This window comes from Saccopteryx bilineata, chromosome 4 (genome assembly GCF_036850765.1).
Source record: "Saccopteryx bilineata isolate mSacBil1 chromosome 4, mSacBil1_pri_phased_curated, whole genome shotgun sequence".
Taxonomy (NCBI): Eukaryota; Metazoa; Chordata; class Mammalia; order Chiroptera; family Emballonuridae; genus Saccopteryx; species Saccopteryx bilineata.
In genome coordinates this window covers 249,340,906-249,361,156 of record NC_089493.1, presented here as the reverse complement: position 1 = coordinate 249,361,156, position 20,251 = coordinate 249,340,906, and the positions used below count along the sequence as shown (strand labels likewise).

General features: G+C 37.3%; 1 protein-coding gene and 1 non-coding gene across 2 annotated transcripts in view; one reads left to right on the top strand and one right to left on the bottom strand.

Annotated features, from left to right (window-relative positions):
* DTWD2 (DTW domain containing 2) overlaps nucleotides 1-20,251 on the top strand; it is a 137,372-nt gene that overhangs the window by 11,433 nt on the left and 105,688 nt on the right. The gene's annotated exons all lie outside the window — the stretch shown is intronic.
* Nucleotides 12,571-12,646, bottom strand: TRNAD-GUC (transfer RNA aspartic acid (anticodon GUC)). Its single transcript has one exon. It is a non-coding gene; the product is annotated as a tRNA-Asp (tRNA).

Sequence of the window (20,251 nt, the reverse complement as noted above, 5' to 3'; positions counted from 1 at the left end):
TGCAAGATAATTATGTATGTTCAAAGTTGAGCAAAGATGGTATATATCAAAAGGGATTTTTTTTTCTTAAATCTTAAGTCTCCAAAGAGGAGGGACCAATTTTGAAAATCACATTAGAGCTTTTTAAATGTTTGATTTATAATCCCCAAGAAAAATAAGAATTATATTATTACCCTCTGATAGATGAAAATTTTCTTCAAAGAACATCAAAGCACATTAATTCTTTAAAGTACATTTGCACAAAATTAATAATTCATTCTGTTAGTACTTATGTAGTGAGAAAACGAATTTAGAACAGTATAGTCTAAAATTTGGCATTACTTAATCAATTCACAGGTTACAAAATGCTTTCATACCAACATTTTTATTCTACATAAGACAGCTTTGTGATTTCAATAGGAATTCCCTTATTGGACTCCCAAGATCAGATGACTGGTAAGAGGCGCGGATGCTTTTGCTCTCACACTTTCATTAGTACACCACATGATAATGAATCATACTGAACTGAACAGTATGACTGCTTTTGTTTTTCTGTTGCATATAGTAGATACCTCAGATGAAGTGTTTGTCTTCTAATCCATGGATTCTTTTCATTTTCCTTTGTCATGGCTATTTTTAATTATTTGGGTGTTGGGCAAATAATTTTTTAAAATTTGTGTTATTTGATTTTGCTCATTTTTATTGTTAAAAATGGCACTACCTATGTGAAGGATGCTGCCCAGGTGATAGTGCTAATTATGTTCCTGCTTGGGGAGGGGCTTTGTTATGCTAATATGTGCTGGAAGAGGGGTTGTGCGCCAAAAAGTTTTAAGAAGAAGAAGAAGGAAAAACGAGGAGGAAAGAGGCCACGTTTTTAGCAGAGAAGCAGCCAAGATGGCGGGGTGCTGAAGGAGAAGCCAGTTTGTGCAGAGTTTGTGCAGAGAGAAGGAGATGGGAACCAGAGGGGACTGAGCTAGTGGGGCCTTTGATTCTAGGAAAACCCGGATGTGTCAGTAGCTTTGTGAGCGCTGAGTGAGTGGGTTTTGCAGCCCTCTGTGTGTTTGTGTTTACTCGCCGGCCGGGTGCAAGACTAGAATAAAAGGTATGGACCACCAGTTTTTGGCTCCACTGTTTCTCTATAGTCTGTCCGAATCTAATGTGAATGTGTATGTGCCTGGTGGCTGTGATGGCTGTAGCTACTGGCTTTACATTGGGGATGAGTAATTTTAATTATTGTCATTTTTTAAGATTGAGCTTTTATCTCTGGAATCCTTTACCTGCCTATGGTCAACTTCTCATTTATATTAGTGGCTCCTCACTTTTCAGTTAGAAAGGCACATTTGTCAGAGGCATTTGGCGTAAAGGGGCTATTTTAGAAAAGTTGAAGAAATTAAGACGTACAGATTAGTAGTTATAGAATAGTCACAGAGATGTAGATTACAGCATAGAGAATATCGTCAGTAATATCATAACAGTATGGGGCCAGGTGGGTACTTGAAACCCTGAGGGACCAATCTGTAGAATTTATGATTTTTTAATCACTATGCTGTATATCTGAAATACAGAATAATATTAAATATAAACTGTAATTGAACAATTAAAAAATAATATAAAAAGATATTGTTGATAGGAATTCTTTTCTCTGGTGAGTTTTTTAATTCTATTTTTTATTTTTTCTATTGGAAGCCTAGTGGAAAGGTTGTGGGGAGAGAGGAAACAGTGACATGAAGGAAGTAGAAGTTCTTCAGGGTTACTCAAGGCAAATGTGAAAATGTATGGAAATGAGTCTCGTTGTGAAGTGTTAGAAGGATTAGTCTGACAGAAATCTGTCTGATCTGTGAGTTTATGTAGACATTTACTTGGGATAATCTTTTTTTTAACTGTGTTAATATATACATAAAATAATGTTTATCATTTTAACCATTTTTAAGTATGCAATTCAGTGGTATTAAAATACATTCATAATGTACTATCTATAATGTACTATACTGTCTATGTATTATGTTGGAAATGTTTTAAAAGTTTTAAAACATTTCCAACATAAGCTCTGTACTCATTAAATAATAACTTTCCATCTCTCCCCCCCCTTTCCCACCTCCCAGCACCTGGTAACTTCTATTCTACTTTCTGTTTCTATGAATTTGCCTATTCTAGATACTTTGTATAATCATATGATATATGTCTTTCTATGTCAGTAATTTCACTTAGAATGTTTTCAAAATTTGTACATGTTGTAGCATGTATAAAATTTCATTCTTTTTTTGTGGCTGAATTGTATATATATACCAATTTTGTTTATCCATTAACTGTTCTTTTGTTTATTCATTATTCATTCATATATACCTAAGAGTGGAATTGTTGGGTCATATGTTAATTCTATGTTTAACTGTTTTCTATAGAAGCTGCAACCACTTTACATTCCCACCAGCAATATACAAGGTTGTTAATTTCACCATAAAATTGATGGCACACAGTTACCTAAGCAGTCAACAAAGAAGGCATATATACAACCATTAATATACTTGAAATTGCATGTTTAAAGCAAACCTTCAGACAGAAGAAATCACCAAAAAAAAAAATGCAGTGATTATTATTGTTCTAGAAAATCATGAATTTTTAAAATTGAGGTATAATTGACCTATAGTCTTATTTTAGTTTCAGGTGTATGATATAATGCTTTGATATTGTATACATTGCAAAATGATCACTATAATAAGTCTAGTGAACATTCTTCACCTTACATAGTTAAAAATTTTTTTCTTGTGATGAGAACTTTTAAGATCTACTTGCTTAACATCTTTCAAATATTCAATACAATATATATATATATATATTTAACCATTACACAATATTTATTGAATACTTTTTACATGTCAGACATTAAGTTACCCACTAGGGAAACCAATGACCAGACACGTGATACTAGCAAGAGGGATAATGTTTTTATAAAAAATAATATGAATTCTTTATGTTTGACTTATATTAAGTAATGGATATTCATTTTGTTGCGGTTGAAGTACAAGGGGTAAGTCAAATGACATTACTTGAAATAAATATACAGGATTAGTTTTACAGTTCATATGGAAAATAATAAAATAATTAATAAATAATAATATAAAAATAAACTCTCTCTCATAATCAGCACTATATACTCACATTCTTTTTCTCTTTAACTTCCCCAAAGTATATATACTCTATATAGTTATTGTGGAGTAAAGAAATTATAAGCACAAATCAGTTTCATAAAATTAATTATAATAATTTTATCTTAAATTTTATGATATAGTTTTCTACATTTGAAGAAAAAGCTAAGGAGATTGATGACTGAAATACCTACTGACATGTAACTGATGGTCCTCCCCACCCTGTAGGGGAAGAGTGTTTGTTATTTGATGCACGCTTACTATTTGTGGTCTGTTAGTATTTTTGATCCCGACTCTTGGATTCATTGCCTTTGCTCAAAAAGAGTCACCCAAGAGTTTAAATTGCACTTTTGCTAGACATTTTAAAGAAGGTACTAATCAGTGGTGGGGTTCAGCTCGTTCGCACCAGTTCGGCAGAACTGATATCTAATTTTTTGTTGAGTGCTGCAAACCAGTTGTTAAAATGGCACTTGTAATCAGGGTTCTTTCTAAGGTGGGCACCTGGCCAGCCACCCAGCAGAAGTGAAAGGAGGTTTTTCAAAGATGAACATAATATGTTCAGAGAAGAGAAGTCACCTGTTTCTAATATATTAAATACAATTATTATTAGTCTCACTGACTTACCTCTAAAGGAATGGGATCCTACTCCTACAGTGAGAAGATGATTAATTATAAATCACACAGTTGATGATGTGTGGATAAAAGTGAAGAAAATTGCAAGTGTGGATGCCAATCAAGGAGCAATATGGAAATACCTTAAAAAACAGTTTTTTGTGTGTGTCAGGTATTATTTAATATTTTTTATTAGTATTTAAAAACTTTCTTATAATTTAGTTTTGTGTACCTCTTTTATTGTTATTTAAGTATTAAATGAATGAAATAATAAACTACCTTTTGGTATATCATTTTTTAATGGTTAAAACAACCAGCAGAGAACTGTTGTTAAATTATTTGAAACCCACCACTGGTTCTAATTATACATTCATAATTTAGTTAAGGCCACTGTTCCTTTTAATATAATCAAGAATGTAATACACCAGAAAAGTTGTCTATCTTAATAATCTTAACCTATTGTACTGATGCCACAATTACATAAGAACTACTTGAACAGTTCAACTACTCTATGGATATATTTAGCTCCTACTCTCAGTGGCTTTTATTTATTTTTTTAAGAGTCTCAAAGATTTGTTTATTGTTAACATTAAGAAATGTTTAAACAAAAAGTATTTTCACTTACATTCTTACAAATTTACACATTTTCATTTACCTCAGAGGCTTTTATTTTTAATTTTTTTGGTATTTTTCTGAAGTGAGAAGTGGGGAGGCAGAGAGACAGACTCCCACATGCTACTGACTGGGTTCCACCTGGCATGCCCAGTAGGGGGCGATGCTCTGCCCATCAGGAGCCCTTGATCCGTTACAACTGGAGCCATTTTAGTGCCTGAGGTGGAGGCCATGAAGCCATCCTCAGCTCCTCGGCCAACTTTGCTCCAATGGAGCCTTGGCTGCGGGAGGTGATGAGAGAAATAGAGAGAAAGGAGAGAGGGAAGGGTGGAGAAGCAGATGGCGCTTCTTCTATATGCCTTGGCTGGGAATTGAACCTGGGACTTCCATACATTGTCTGATGCTCTACCAGTGAGCCAACTGGCCAGGGCTTAGAGGCTTTAAAAAGAGCAAATAATAACACAAAATTTGAAATTTGTTAAAATACTCTGTTTGGCAATACAATACTATTAACTATAGTCATCACCCTGTACGTTACATCCCCATGACTTATTTTATAACTGGAATTTTGTATCTTTTGATTTCCTTCACCCATTTCTCCTATCTATCCTGCCCCCAACAAATCATGAATTCTTTGAGAGGACAACCTAATGTAATACTATATATTGTGTATATACAGATATAATTAATCAATTACACAATGACAATGATGACTCCATTGTTATCATCATCATCATCATTATTGTAACGGAGGAGTATTATTTGGATACTGATTGATTTAATTTTTAATTTAAAAATAATTTTAGACTTACTGAAAAGTTGTAAAAATAGTTCTGAGAGTTCCTATTTACCCTTCATTCAATAACCCAAAATGATTATTGTACATAACAGTAATGCTACCGTGAACTATAAAGGGTTTGAGGTTTTAGCTTACTCGCAGGTGGACTTGTTAGCCTGAGGTAGTTTCATTGATGCTGGCTAAAGCCATGAGATTTTTGGGTCAAAGACAAAGATTATTTTACTCATGTCACAGCATGAGCTTCATGTCTGGCACGTTCTTTTTTTTGCTCTCCCTTTCTATCCCAAGTCTTGTAGGGGTTTCATATAAGGGTCTATCTAGGTAGATGCTGTGCACCTTGTAGATTTGCATCTTGGCTGAAAAACCCTCAGTTTAGGGTTCCTGAATCTTCTATAATGGGTTGCAAGCAGACCTACCCTTTGCTTCAGTTGTCTGTTTTCAAAGGCAATTCACCATATAAACATCTTTGAAAAAACAGTCCGGACAAAAGCATAGCTAGCATCTTACTGTTAAAACATACCGATACGCAACAGACCTATAGAGAATGATCTCCAAATAGTTCTGTTACCTAAACTAAGAAATGAACATTGATAAAACACTTAACTTTTTCAGAATTCACCAGTTTTCCTACTAATGTTCTTTTCTTGATCCAGACTCTAACCCAGGGTCCTGCATTGCACTAATTGTCATATCTTCGTAGTCTCCCTCTAGTTTGTGTTGGCTCCTCAGACCTTTCTTGTTTCTCATGGTCTTGATACTTTTGAAGAGTATTGGTTAGTTATATTTTTAGATTGTCTCTCAGTTTGGGTTTTACTTATGTTTTCTCCATGATTAGAATAAGGTAACACGTTTTTGGTGGAAAAAACTAAAGTGTGATGAGTCCTTCTTAGCAAAGAAGTACATGATGTCAATCAACATGCCTTATTCCTGATGAGATTAACTGTTATCACTTGGTGAAGATGGTGTCTGCTGAGTTTTTCTACTGTAAAGTTAATCTTCCCCTTTGCAAGTAATAAATATCTTGGGGGGGGGTTACTTTGAGACTATCCTAATATCCTGTTTTTTCTCAAATTTGTATGTGCTAAGTTTTGCATTTTTCAGTAGATCTTGCCTGTAACAATTATTGTTGCAATGTTCTAATGATGATTTTCTATATACCCCATTAATACACTTATTGATTGGAATTTTTTATATGGAAGAGCAGTTTCTTCCTATTTATTTATTCAACTTATTTTTATCTGTATGGAATTATGCATATTTATTTTATTCTTGTATATAATCCAATAGTATTACTATTTATTTTGTTGCTCAGGTTATGCCTTTTGGGCCATTGGGAACTCTTTCAGATTGGCTCCTGGACTCCTTTGACAAGCTTATCCTTTTCTGAGAAGTTACTTTCTGGCCCTATAAGATGGTTCAGGCTTACTTTGTACTTTTTTGTATCCCAGACCTGGAATCAACCACTTTTCCAAGAAGACCTGGTTAATTGCAGAAAGGTATTAGAAACTGAGGTCTGAGCTCTAGGTTTGCTCCTTGTTACTAGGATGGCCATCTTATCAATAGATAGAGCTAGGATATTTATGTATAAATATATATATTGACATGCATACATCTGTATCTCTATTTCTGAATCTGTGTGTCTGTGTATATACACAGCCCAATATATATACATACATATCATGAGTTCATCAGATACCACAGGGTTTATTCTGGCCTTCCTCCTTTCTTTATTTGTAACTCTTCATTTGATAGTGAGAATCTGGCTATCATTATCTATGACGTATCTACAGCATTATCAATAGCATATAGCATATTGCATTATCTGTAGTATATATAATATAACTATATCATATTATTTGTTCAAACCTGGTATACATTTAAATGCTTCAGAATTGCTAACCCATACCACTGTTACTGATTGACTTTTAATTTATAATTCTGGAGACTACTTTTATTTTTAATTAACTTCAGTATAGCTCTTGATCTTTTCTTTGATAATTATTTTTGATTTTGTCTTATATAATATATATACTAAAGAGATGAGACTGGTACTGTAGCATACCATCAACTAACGTATATGAGGATGATTGTAAGAAAGTGTTAAATACCTTTTCTGATGAAAAGATATGAAAACTACAGATTATTGAGGTGGCATCTATTCAATGTTTCTTCTTTAAAATGTTTTTTTCCTTAAAGTGAAAGTGGTATATGATCAGTAAAAAAGTTACCCATTACAGAAATATATCAATAAAATAGAACATATACGGAAATTCCTCATAACCCCTTAGGATAACCCCCACCCACTGAGGAAGCTATTAGGAGTCATGTGGGGTTTTGGTAGTAGGAGGATAGCTTTGTGGCCACGGTATCAAGAAGGAGTGTTAGTTACCATCCCCAAATGAGAGTCTTTCATCAAGCTAGGTGTAAAAATGAGTGAAACTTGGCTATTGCCATATAAACCAATTTTAATTATAACGTGAATCATGTTTTAGGACAGAGGTGGGAGCGACCCACTCCCCAGAGCTTTACAGTGATGGTGGTATTTAAACTACGCTTTTCTCAGTGCCATCGCTGTACCCTGAATTTTTACAGTCGTGTACTATTTGAAGCACTTTTCCAAGCTTCATTTTGTCATCAGTCCGGTTCCCTTTCAAGAAAGTTATAAGACTTTTAACATCTGGGTCTGCTTATTTTATGCTTAGTTTTTCTGGAGACCTTCCACGCTTATATTTTAGGTAAAGAATGGAGTCCAGACTCTAATGTGGCATCCAAAGCCCTGCAGGTCAGACCTTAGCTTCTCCCGATTGTCTCTTTCTCTATCATACCCTTCACGAACCTTTCTCCGGCTACCCTGAACTACTCCCAAAACAGGTGTTTATGTTTTGCTGCATGCCGTTCTATTATTCTCTCTGTATCAAGTGCTCCTTCCTCATCTCTGCTGTCTAAAACCCTTCCCTATTTCAAGGGCCAGCTCAAATACAATGTCTTGCATGAAACCATTTATCATCCTGCTGTCTTCCAACTTTGAATGGTTCTTTTGCTAATTTCTGATTTTGTCTATTTTCTCTGCAATAGAGTTAATTCCTGTGGCTTGGCCTCTTGCTGTTTATTTTTGTATTTTTAACCCATATCCTAAATTACTTGTAGCCATTTTATACTGGAGAATTTTAGGATGTTTTGGATTTTACCTTTTATTTCTTGGTCATCTCTTTCAGACACTTGGGTTTATTTATCACCAAATGTTTTAATTCTAGTGCTAGGCCTTCTAGGACCTAGGGCAGCTGCATAGAATTTATGTGTTAAAAGTTTTCAATGAAAATAAAAATGCTTCTATGGAATCAACAAAATGTATTGATTAGGAGCATATATTGCTCAATTAGACAAAACTGGGTTCCAGCCAGATATCTGTTTTCTCTTGAGAAAGTTACTAAACTTCTCTAAGCCTTGGTTTCTTCATTTGTAAATTAAGATAATAATACTACTTTACTTTGACAGGTTTTATGAGAAATAAATGAAGGTAAAGTGTTGGTCAAATAAGTTTTTAAATATGACATATATATTTGCTCACATTGGGTGTGGGAGACAGGCTGTAAGCTGGCAAAGTTATTATAGCCTAAGGCTTAGTTTTTGGCAACTGTGTATGCTGCCCTCCTGACCACTGAGAGCATTACAACCACAACACCAGTTATAGTCAAGACAACATACCTATTGCAGGAGGGGTGAGGCATTGGGCAACCAAACCACGTAGTGGTATGGCCCAAGTGTCCACCCTGGCCAAGTGGGGTGCCTACCTGCAACAACGCTGTGCTCTTAGCACCAGCCCATTGAGGGCAGAACTGCAGGAAGTCTTGGGTCTAGTCACCTATGCGACCTTAGAGTCAGGTGCAGCTAGGGCTCAGGAGGCAGAACCTGAAGTCAGTCCCTACCAGAAGGGGCGGGTGCCCATCTCCGAGGATGCCTGGTATACTGATGGTTCCAGCAGGGGCCAACCTGCCAAATGGACGGCAATAGCCTCCCTTCCGACCACTGAGACTAGTTGAATGGATGGACACGGGTACAGGCCAAAGCAGCAATGGGCAGAATTAAGAGCTGTTTGGCTAGTTGCCCATAATGAACCTTCACCTCTGGTGATCTGTACTGACAGCTGGGCTGTCTATCATGGACTGACCCTTTGGATTGCTACTTGGCACATTAACCAGTGGATGGTAATGCACCATCCACTATGGGGTCAGGCCGTGTGGCAGGACTTACGGGAAATAGGATACCAGAAGCAGGTGACAGTATATAATGTCATGAGGCATGCCCCTCTAGCCCATCCTGGAAATGATGAGGCTAATACGTTGGCAAGGGTGCGATGGTTGGAGACTGCACCTGCAGGTGATGTGACACAGTGGCTCCACCGGTGCCTGCTCCATGTGGGACAGAAAAGTATGTGGGCTATGGTTAAGGCGTGGAACTTGCCTGTGTCCTTTGTAGAGGTACTTGCAGACTGTGAGCAATGTGCAGTATGTTCCAAGGAGCACCCTCGGAGATCACTGGTGTCGCCTGGACAGATCCGGAGGGGTCATGTCCCACTGACACGATGGCAGATAGACATCATTGGACCCTTAGCAAAGTCAGAAGGGTACCAGTATGCAGTCACTTGTGTAGATACTGCCAGCGGGCTACTTGCTGTTTACCCGGCCTGTAACCTTGACCAGAGGGCAGTCATACAGGCTCTGGACCACCTGAGTGCTGCATATGGGCGACCACTGGTCCTTGAAAGTGACAGTGGTACCCACTTCACTGGCTCAATGGTGAGGCAATGGGCTCAGGAGCTGGGGGTGGCCTGGATGCACCATGTTCCCTACCACCCCCAGGCTGCTGGTATCATTGAGCGTTATAATGGACTCTTAAAGCAGGGACTGCGACAGGAGGGGGGCACTGGCTCCCTTACTGGATGGACATGCCACTTATGGACGGTACTCCAGATTTTGAATGAGTGACCTTGACGGGGGAGCCCAGCTCCAGTAGAGGCCCTCCTGCGTCGGACAGCTGCCCCCATTCAGTTGCAGATATGCACCAAGGACATTTTACTCAAGCCAGGTTTCAGACAGCAGGGCAACATGCTCTTGCCTGTCCAACAGCCCTTCTTAAAAGCCAGCAGCTTCAATGGACTTGGCCCTGGACCATACAGGACCCCTATCTGAGATGGGTGGCCTTGTTGGCACCATGGGGAAAGGGGATAGAGGTGGACCTCCAGTTAACTCCTTGGACAACCAGCACCTGGCCACCTAAGGTAGAAGTGTATTATCCCTTGAGAGCTCAGGGGGACAGCATTATGAAGGGCAATTCATAATTTCTTTATGGCCAATGCGTTCTCCTATTTTACTACACATAGAACCAGCAGATGCTGGTGTATTGGCCATTAAGGTTTGGTATGCCCGTTCAGGGTGGCCTCTGGTGCCAGCCCCGGTGCTGTCTTCAGACAAAACTCTGGCCTGTATTCTGCCAGAGGGAAAAGATTTGCCTCTCTTGGTGCTGCTGACAGCTGTCTCGTTTCGCCCATAGCTTTTGATTTGTTAATTCTATTGCTATAATTGGTACTGTTTCTGTTTATGCAATGTACCCCACTCCTTGCACAGTGACCATCACGGAAGATACCTGTGGTTTAGATTGTAAAGCGGGCAAAAGGGGTGGAATGTTGGTCAAATAAGTTTGTAAATATGACATATATTTGCTCACTTTGGGTGTGGGAGACAGGCTGTAAGCTGGCAAAGTTATTATAGCCCAAGGCTTAGTTTTAAAACAGCTTTTGCCCACATCCGTGACTGTTGCATGATAGGAGGTGGTGCACTCTTATGAGGAATCCCATTTATGCCTCAGATAAATGACTTTGTATCAGAGACTTTTTTATTTGTATATTGGATCAAAGGTTTTGATTTGTACACTATAAAATGGGGACAAACTGGGGGCTTGCTCTCTCAGTTCCTACTATCACCATTGCAGGGGCCCCCCTGATCCCTTGCCCTCCATGGGAAAAGCAGGTTTTCTGTTTTTCCCTTGGCTTCTCTTGTGGCTTGCCTGTCTTGGTGATACAACAATAAACAGAATGGCCCACCATCCTTCAACTTCGCCATTTTTTTACCATCTGCCTGAATCCAATGGGAACCTGCATGTGAATGGTCATGATGATGGCTCCTGGCCCTATGTGAAACCAGTAGCCAGGGCTACCATCACAGCAGCCTGGTCCATGCAGGTTCGCATTGGATTCGGACAGTCGGTAAAGAAACAATGGAGCCCAAAACTGGCGGGACATCATCTTTAATCCTAGCTTGCACCCGGCAGGCAAGTAAAAACACACACTGGGCTCCAAAACCCACTCATTCAGTGCTCACAAAGCTACTGACTTATCTGAGTTTCCTAGAATCAATGGTTTCTAGATCACCAGATTTATTCACCTATGTTCCCCATCTCCTTCCTTCTCCCTGCACAAACTCTGCACAAACTGGCTTCTCACTCAGCACTCCACCATCTTGCTGCTTCTCCTGGCCTCCTCCATGTGGCCTTTCTCTGCTCTCCTCTCTGCTCTCCCCTCTAATGTTAATCTCAGGAACCAAGAGGGCAAGCTCCTGTTCTGCCCCTGTTTTATAGTGTAGAAATAAAAACCTTTAAAGCAATATACAAAATAGGGAAGTCTCTAATACAAAGTCACTTATCTGAGGCATGATGGGATTGTACCACTCCACATCAAAAAGGGTGGGAAAGGCTTAGTCCTAAAACCAAGCCCCAGGCTACAAGGATTCTGCCTGCCCACAGCCCACCCCCAACACACATTAATATCACCTGGACAACAGGCTTCCATGTGGGCAGCACTATCTTTAACAAAGTGAGCATAATATATTTTATCTGCCCAACACCATACATAAAATATTTAGCACAGTAATATAAAAATGTCTAATTTATGTTTATTTCTTTCTCTTTACCTTTTCCTCCTCTTTTTTTCTTTTCTTCTTCTATTTCCTTCATCCCTTCCTCTTTTTCCTCCTTTTTCTCATTTTCATTTCCCCTCCATGACATATCATTATTATTATTTATGACATTTGTTTGTTTTGCTGTTAGTCAACTTTTTCCATGGTTGGGTAGTTTGTTTTTTCTGAAGCTGGAAACGGGGAGAGACAGTCAGACAGACTCCCGCATGCACCCGACCGGGATCCACCCACCAGGGGGCGACGCTCTGCCCACCAGGGGGCAATGTTCTGCCCCTCCGGGGCATTGCTCTGCTTCGACCAGAGCCACTCTAGCGCCTGGGGCAGAGGCCAAGGAGCCATCCCCAGAGCCCAGGCCATCTTTGCTCCAATGGAGCCTCACTGCGGGAGGGGAAGAGAGAGACAGAGAGGAAGGAGAGGGGGAGGGGTGGAGAAGCAGATGGGCGCTTCTCCTGTGTGCCCTGGCCGGGAATTGAACCCGGCACTTCCGCACGACAGGCCGACGCTCTACCACTGAGCCAACCGGCCAGGGCCTTTTTTGTTTTTTTAGATTCAGAGATTAAGGGCATTTTTAACCTTCTTTATTTATTCTATAGTAAATAATTTTGCATGTGTTACACAAAAGTGTAAAATATTTCTACTGATGGGATAGCTGGTTTTAGGAACCACTTTAATTTTTGACTTCTTGATTTCAGGAAGGATGTTATGTTGTTCTCTGTAGTTGGCCAGTAGATAAGGAGCATAGAATCTGTTACGCACAGACCTAGAAGCTCACTTTCTCACTTTGGTAAATCATGTGGATAGTCTTTATTTATTCAGTCATTATTTATTTATTACCCAATATCCAATAAGTATACAACTTGGGTTATAGAAAAATAGTAAGAAATTGTTCTTTCTAAAATTTATAGTGAATTGAGTGTGAGAGAAAAGATGTATAAATAACTAGTATTTAAGACAAATTATGAAAATATAAGAGTTTGCAGAGGGAATAGTCATTAAGTTAATTTATTATTAAGAAAGATGTTTGCTATTTTTAAATTTGTATTTCTGTAGAAGAGGATAAAGTAAATAATGGCTTAACAATATAGGTGATTACTTTGTGGAAGATCCTCGGTCACAATTGATTTGTCACTTTGTCATTAACAGTAGGTACTTTATGTAAGTGCTATAGGTAGTCATTTTTCTACACAAGGTTTTTGTTTTTCAAGCATCTGGTTCCTCTGAATGGTTCTTTAATTATAATAACACTAAAATTTTCTTAATTATAGATTAAATTATTTTAGTTACATGTCATAATTGGTTTAAAAAGATAAGATGTACTTCTAATATTTATACTACATATCTATGTATGGTTATATACATTTATTTTATATATTTATATATTAATGTATGAGGTGCTGCATAAAACAGACAAAATTAGATATACAAAGGAAGAGCTAGTATAAAATAAACTATTTACAAATATCTTGCTAATTGTAATGGAGTCATACTATTATTATCCATTATTTTGAGGCATAATGTATACCTATGGTGAGGTTCAGTATTAACGATAGTGAAATGTGAATCCACAGTACAGTTAATCTTTATAATTTCTACTTTTTAAAGTTCATATCATATCTGATTAGATTTTTAATTCTAATCAAGAGTTTGAACTAGATATAAGAAACAGCTCTGTCATGTATTTGTTAATAATGACTGTGTAGTTAGACTTTTTTCAATATAGTCTTTGTGGTTGTGTATAGTTCTTTGCGAGTGCCATTGTTAACACTCCATGTTATAGAACTTCTCCTTTTCTATCAGGATGCCACATATCTTGATGCATTGGCATATACTATGCCATTCCAAGGAGGGTTTGTTATTGTACATACTAATTATTAGTAACACTTAATTATAAATAGAAGTGATTTTATTTTCTTTTATACCCCATCGGGTCATTTTACTTAACTTACTTTAGAGAGCCCTGCTTTAGGCGTGGTCTGGGCACGAGTCTCTGAATGTCTCAACTAAAGATACTTATTTTCTTTTTTTTTTTAATTTTATTTTTTATTTATTCATTTTAGAGAGGAGAGGGAGAGAGAGAGAGGAGAGATAGAGAGAGAGAAGGGAGGGAGGAGCTGGAAGCATCAACTCCCATATGTGCCTTGACCAGGCAAGCCCAGGGTTTCAAACCGGCGACCTCAGCATTTCCAGATCAATGCTTTATCCACTGCGCCACCACAGGTCAGGCTATTTTCTTTATAGACTTGCTTCCTTTCCTATAACATGATTTTATTTTCTAAACTTATCCTTCCTCTACTCTTGAAGTCGGAAAAGTATAGTGATAAAAATAATTTGGGGAGGTATGATAATATTATTGTTATTTATATTTGAAGCAGTCAGACATAGTAGAAGTTATCTATTTTTCTTCTTTTATAAGGTAAAAGTTTACCATAATAAATTAATAAAGAAGAGCCTTTTAAAAAATTGTTTATATTGAATATAGTTCAGAAATTTAAAAACTATAGTTTGTAGTGCAAATTAAGTTTCTTTACAGTGACAGTAGAGGGCACTGTGGTGTTTAGCTTTTCAATGCTTGTTTTAAAATTACCAAGTTGTTGGCATTTTTATGTGTAATGGAGTGTCTCTATTCAACTAATCTATTGAAGGTGATAAAACTCTTTGTTCTTTGCTTTTCCACTCTGTTGAGACTATAAAAATTTTGTTGAGTATTGAGAAATTTGAGGTGCACTATTTTACTGTGTTCTACATTTGCTTTTCTTTAAAGTGGGTAAAAGCAATCTTTTAAAATTAATAATTCTTGTAAACCTTCACTAGTCTATGTGAGGTTTTCTTGATTAAAATTAGTATTAGGAGAAAAGTCATTTTCAATGAATATTATGTATGAAATTTTATTAAATTTTTGAAAAATGTGTTTTATTGGTTCTAGTATCTCTGGTCACATTTCAGCTTTCATTTCATTTGTCCACTGGTTATCAGAGATAGCATGCCCAGAGAGACAGATTACTCTTGTATTACAGATTCTACTTCAGAAGCCTGTCAATCTGAGTCTGACAGGAATCCTACATATTTATTCCTACAATCCTTAATGAGAAAATAAAGAAAAAAAGCTTATTTTATAAAATTTCCTCAGGGAAATTATTTGAAAATTTCATTTATATTTTAGGAATATTGTTAAGATTAATTAGATCATATGTATTTTAAAGAAAATAAACCACAATGATGGAAAACAGTACTTATAATACATTTCCAATGTGTTATACATGGGGAAGAGGGAAAGATCTCAGCTCTTACTTAGGTCATTCTGTTATACATGAGCTGAAAAATAATAGTCATAAGTGATTACAGTTTTATAACATTTGCCTACAGTTCATTCAGTAGTTATTCCCTAGAACTTTCTTGGTACTTCATTTCTAGTTATTTAAAGGAAGAGCTTGGAAAACCTGTGATGCACTCAAGATGACACAGCAAGATAATGGCATTGTCAGTTGATGCTTGTTCACTTATCAGTTTTCCTTTCTTACTCTGTACAAATTCTAGAAGCAGTTTCTTTTATTTTAAATTAATGTTCATTACTTATAAACAGTGTTTTGATGTGTACTTTTTCTGTTACTTTTTTTCCTGTGAACTATATAAGTTCAAAGGAAGGAAGGAATTTTCTGGCACATCCAGAACAAATAAGCTCCACGAGAATAGGAATCTTTGTTTTGTTGTCCCAGGTGCCTAATCTGGCACATAAGTTGGGCATACAATAATATTTAAATAAAAATTTGCTGAATTTATAAATTGTTTAATCCAGTATTAATTTGAAATATTTAAATCTTTAAGAGTTAAATTTGGATGTAGGAAGAATTTTTGTAAGATTTTAGATTGCCCTGGCCGGTTGGCTCAGCGGTAGAGCGTCGGCCTAGCGTGCGGAGGACCCGGGTTCGATTCCCGGCCAGGGCACACAGGAGAGGCACCCATTTGCTTCTCTACCCCTCCGCCACGCTTTCCTCTCTGTCTCTCTCTTCCCCTCCCGCAGCCAAGGCTCCATTGGAGCAAAGATGGCCCGGGCGCTGGGGATGGCTCTGTGGCCTCTGCCTCAGGCGCTAGAGTGGCTCTGGTCTCAACATGGCGACGCCCAGGATGGGCAGAGCATCGCCCCCTGGTGGGCAGAGCGGCGCCCCTGGTGGGCGTGCCGGGTTGATCCTGGTCGGGCGCATGCGGGAGTCTATCTGACTGTCTCTCCCTGTTTCCAGCTTCAGAAAAATGGAAAAAAAAAAAAAAGATTTTAGATTGAGGAGAGGCATTATTGTACAGTTGTCCACTACAGATCATTGTGGAGGAGGAAATTATGAGGAAAATTGCTGTTAAATTATACACAACCACAAATTCATATTGTAAAGTAACTTGCTAAATATAAAGTTGATCAGTTGTAATGCAGAGTATTCTAAAGAGCTATAGTTTTTTAGTTTGGTGTAAGTGAAATTAGACTTAGGTTAATAAATGAGACATGATTTTAAATAAATAGGTATTGATTTTTTTTGATTTTTTAATAATTTTATTTTTAATGGGGCGACATCAATAAATCAGGATACATATATTCAAAGATAACAACTCCACGTTATCTTGTCGTTCACTTATTTTGCATACTCATCACCCAAAGTCAGATTGTCCTCTGTCACCTTCTATGTAGTTTTCTTTGTGCCGCTCCCCCTCCCCCTTTCCTTCTCCCTCTCCCCCCTCCCCCCGTAACCACCACACTCTTATCAATGTCTCTTAGTTTCACTTTTATGTCCCACCTACGTATGGAATAATGCAGTTCCTGGTTTTTTCTGATTTACTTATTTCACTTCCTATAATGTTATCAAGATCCCACCATTTTGCTGTAAATGATCGGATGTCATCATTTCTTATGGCTGAGTAATATTCCATAGTGTATATGTGCCACATCTTCTTTATCCAGTCATGTATTGACGGGCTTTTTGGTTGTTTCCATGTCCTGGCCACTGTGAACAATGCTGCAATGAACGTGGGGCTGCATGTGTCTTTACGTATCAATGTCTGAGTTTTGGGGGTATATACCCAGTAGAGGGATTGCTGGGTCATAAGGTAGTTCTATTTTCAGTTTTTTGAAGAACCACCATACTTTCTTCCATAATGGTTGTACTACTTTACATTCCCACCAACAGTGTATGAGGGTTCCTTTTTCTCCACAGCCTCTCCAACATTTGCTATTACCTGTCTTGTTAATAATAGCTAATCTAACAGGTGTGAGGTGGTATCTCATTGCAGATTTGATTTGCATTTCTCTAATAACTAACGAAGATGAGCATCTTTTCATATATCTGTTGGCCATTTGTATTTCTTCCTGGGAGACGTGTCTGTTCATGTCCTCTTCCCATTTTTTTATTGGATTGTTTGTTTGTTTGTTTGTTGTTGAGTTTTATGAGTTCTTTGTATATTTTGGATATTAGGCCCTTATCTGAGCAGGTGTTTAAAAATATCATTTCGCATTTAGTTGGCTGTCTGTTTATCTTGTTATCAGTTTCTCTTGCTGAGCAAAAACTTCTTAGTCTGATGTAGTCCCATTCATTAATTTTGCCTTCACTTCTCTTGCCTTTGGAGTCAAATTCATAAAATGCTCTTTAAAGCCCAGTTCCATGAGTTTAGTACCTATGTCTTCTTCTATGTACTTAATTGTTTCAGGTCTTATGTTTAGATCTTTGATCCATTTTGAGTTAATTTTAGTACAGGGGGATAGACTGTAGTCCAGTTTCATTCTTTTGCATGTGGCTTTCCAGTTTTCCCAAAACCATTTGTTGAAGAGCCTTTTTTTTCTCCATTGTGTATTGTTGGCCCCTTTATCAAAAATTATTTTACTATATGTATGTGGTTTTATTTCTGGGCTTTCTATTCTGTTCCATTGGTCTGAGTGTCTATTTTTCTGCCAATACCATGCTGTTTTGATTGTCGTGGCCCTATAATATAGTTTGAAGTCAGGTATTGTAATGCCCCCAGCTTCATTCTTTTTCTTTAGGATTGCTTTGGCTGTTTGGGGTTGTTTATAGTTCCATATAAATCTGATGACTTTTTGCTCCATTTCTTTAAAAAATGTCATTGGAATTTTGATGGGAATTGCATTAAATTTGTATATTGCTTTGGGTAATATGGCTATCTTGATTATATTTATTCTTCCTAACCAAGAACAAGGAATATTCTTCCATCTCATTATATCTTTTTCGATTTCCCTTAACAAATGGTGTATAGCATCCGTCGCCAAACTATGGCCCGCGGGCCACATGTGGCCCCCTGAGGCCACTTATCCAACCCCTGCTGCACTTCCGGAAGGGGCACCTCTTTCAGTGGTGGTTAGTGAGAAGAGCACTGTATGTGGCGGCCCTCCAGTGATCTGACGGACAGTGAACTGGCCCCCTGTGTAAAAAGTTTGGGGACCCCTGGTATAGTTTTCATTATATAAGTCCTTTACATTCTTTGTTATATTTATTCCTAAGTATTTTATTTTTTTGTTTTTGCAATCGTGAAGGTGATTATTCTTTTGAGTTCATTCTCAAATGTTTCATTGTTTGCATATAGAAAGGCTATTGACTTCTGTATTTTAATTTTGTATCCTGTGACATTATTGTATTGGCTTATTGTTTCTAGTAGTCTTTTTGTGGATTCTTTGGGGTTTTCGATGTACAAGATCATATCATCTACAAAAAGTGATACCTTTACTTCTTCTTTTCCGATATGGATGCCTTTTATTTCTTTGTCTTGTCTGATTGCTCTGGCTAGAACCTCTAGTACCACATTAAATAAGAGTGGAGAGAGTGGACAACCCTGTCTTGTTCCTGATTTAAGGGGGAAAGCCTTCAGTTTTGTGCCATTTAATATGATGTTAGCTGATGGTTTATCATATATGGCCTTTATCATGTTGAGATATTTTCCTTCTATACCAATTTGGTTGAGAGTCTTAAACATAAAATTGTGTTGTATTTTATCAAAAGCCTTTTCTGCGTCTATTGATAAGATCATGTGGTTTTTGTTCTTTGTTTTGTTGATATGGTGTATTACGTTAACCGTTTAACGTATGTTGAACTATCCTTGAGATTCTGGGATGAATCCCACTTAATCATGATGTATTATCTTTTTAATATGTTGTTGTATTCGATTTGTTAGTATTTTGTTTAGTATTTTAGCATCTGTATTCATTAAAGATATTGGTCTGTAGTTTTCTTTTTTTGTGCCATCCTTTCCTGGTTTTGGTATGAGGGTTATGTTGGCCTCATAAAATGTGTTTGGAAGTATTGCTTCTTCTTCAATTTTTTGGAAGACTTTGAGTAAAATAGGAACCAAGTCTTCTTTGAATGTTTGATAAAATTCTCTTGAATAGCCGTCTGGGCCTGGACTTTTATTTTGGGGGAGGTTTTTAATGGTTTTTTCTATTTCTTCTCTGCTAATAGGTCTGTTTAGGCTTTCTGCTTCTTCTTGACTCAGTCTAGGAAGGTTGTATTGTTCTAGGAATTTATCCATTTCTTCTAGGTTGTTGAATTTAGTGGCATAAAGTTTTTCATAGTATTCTACAATAATTCTTTGTATATCTATGATGTCCATGGTGATTTCTTCTCTTTCATTTTGGATTTTGTTTATATGAGTTCTTTCTCTTTTTCCCTTGGTAAGTCTTGCCAAGGGTTTGTCAATTTTGTTGATCTTTTCAAAGAACCAGCTCCTTGTTCTATTAATTTTTTTCTATAGTTTTTCTGTTCTCTATTTCATTTATTTCTGCTCTGATTTTTATTATCTCCTTTCTTCGGCTGGTTTTTGGTTGTCTTTGTTCTTCTTTTTCTAGTTCCTTAAGGTGTGAAGTTAAGTGGTTCACTTGGGCTCTCTCTTGTTTGTTCATACATGCCTGAAGTGATATGAACTTCCCTCTTATCACAGCTTTTGCTGCATCCCATAGATTCTGATATGTTGTATTGTCATTTTCATTTGTCTGTATATATCTTTTGATATCTGTACTTATTTCTTCCTTGACCCATTCTTTTTAAAAGTATGTTGTTTAGTTGCCACATTTTGATGGGATTTTTTTCCTCTTTTCTGCAGTTGAATTCTAGTTTCAAGGCTTTATGATCAGAAAATATGCTTGGTATAACTTC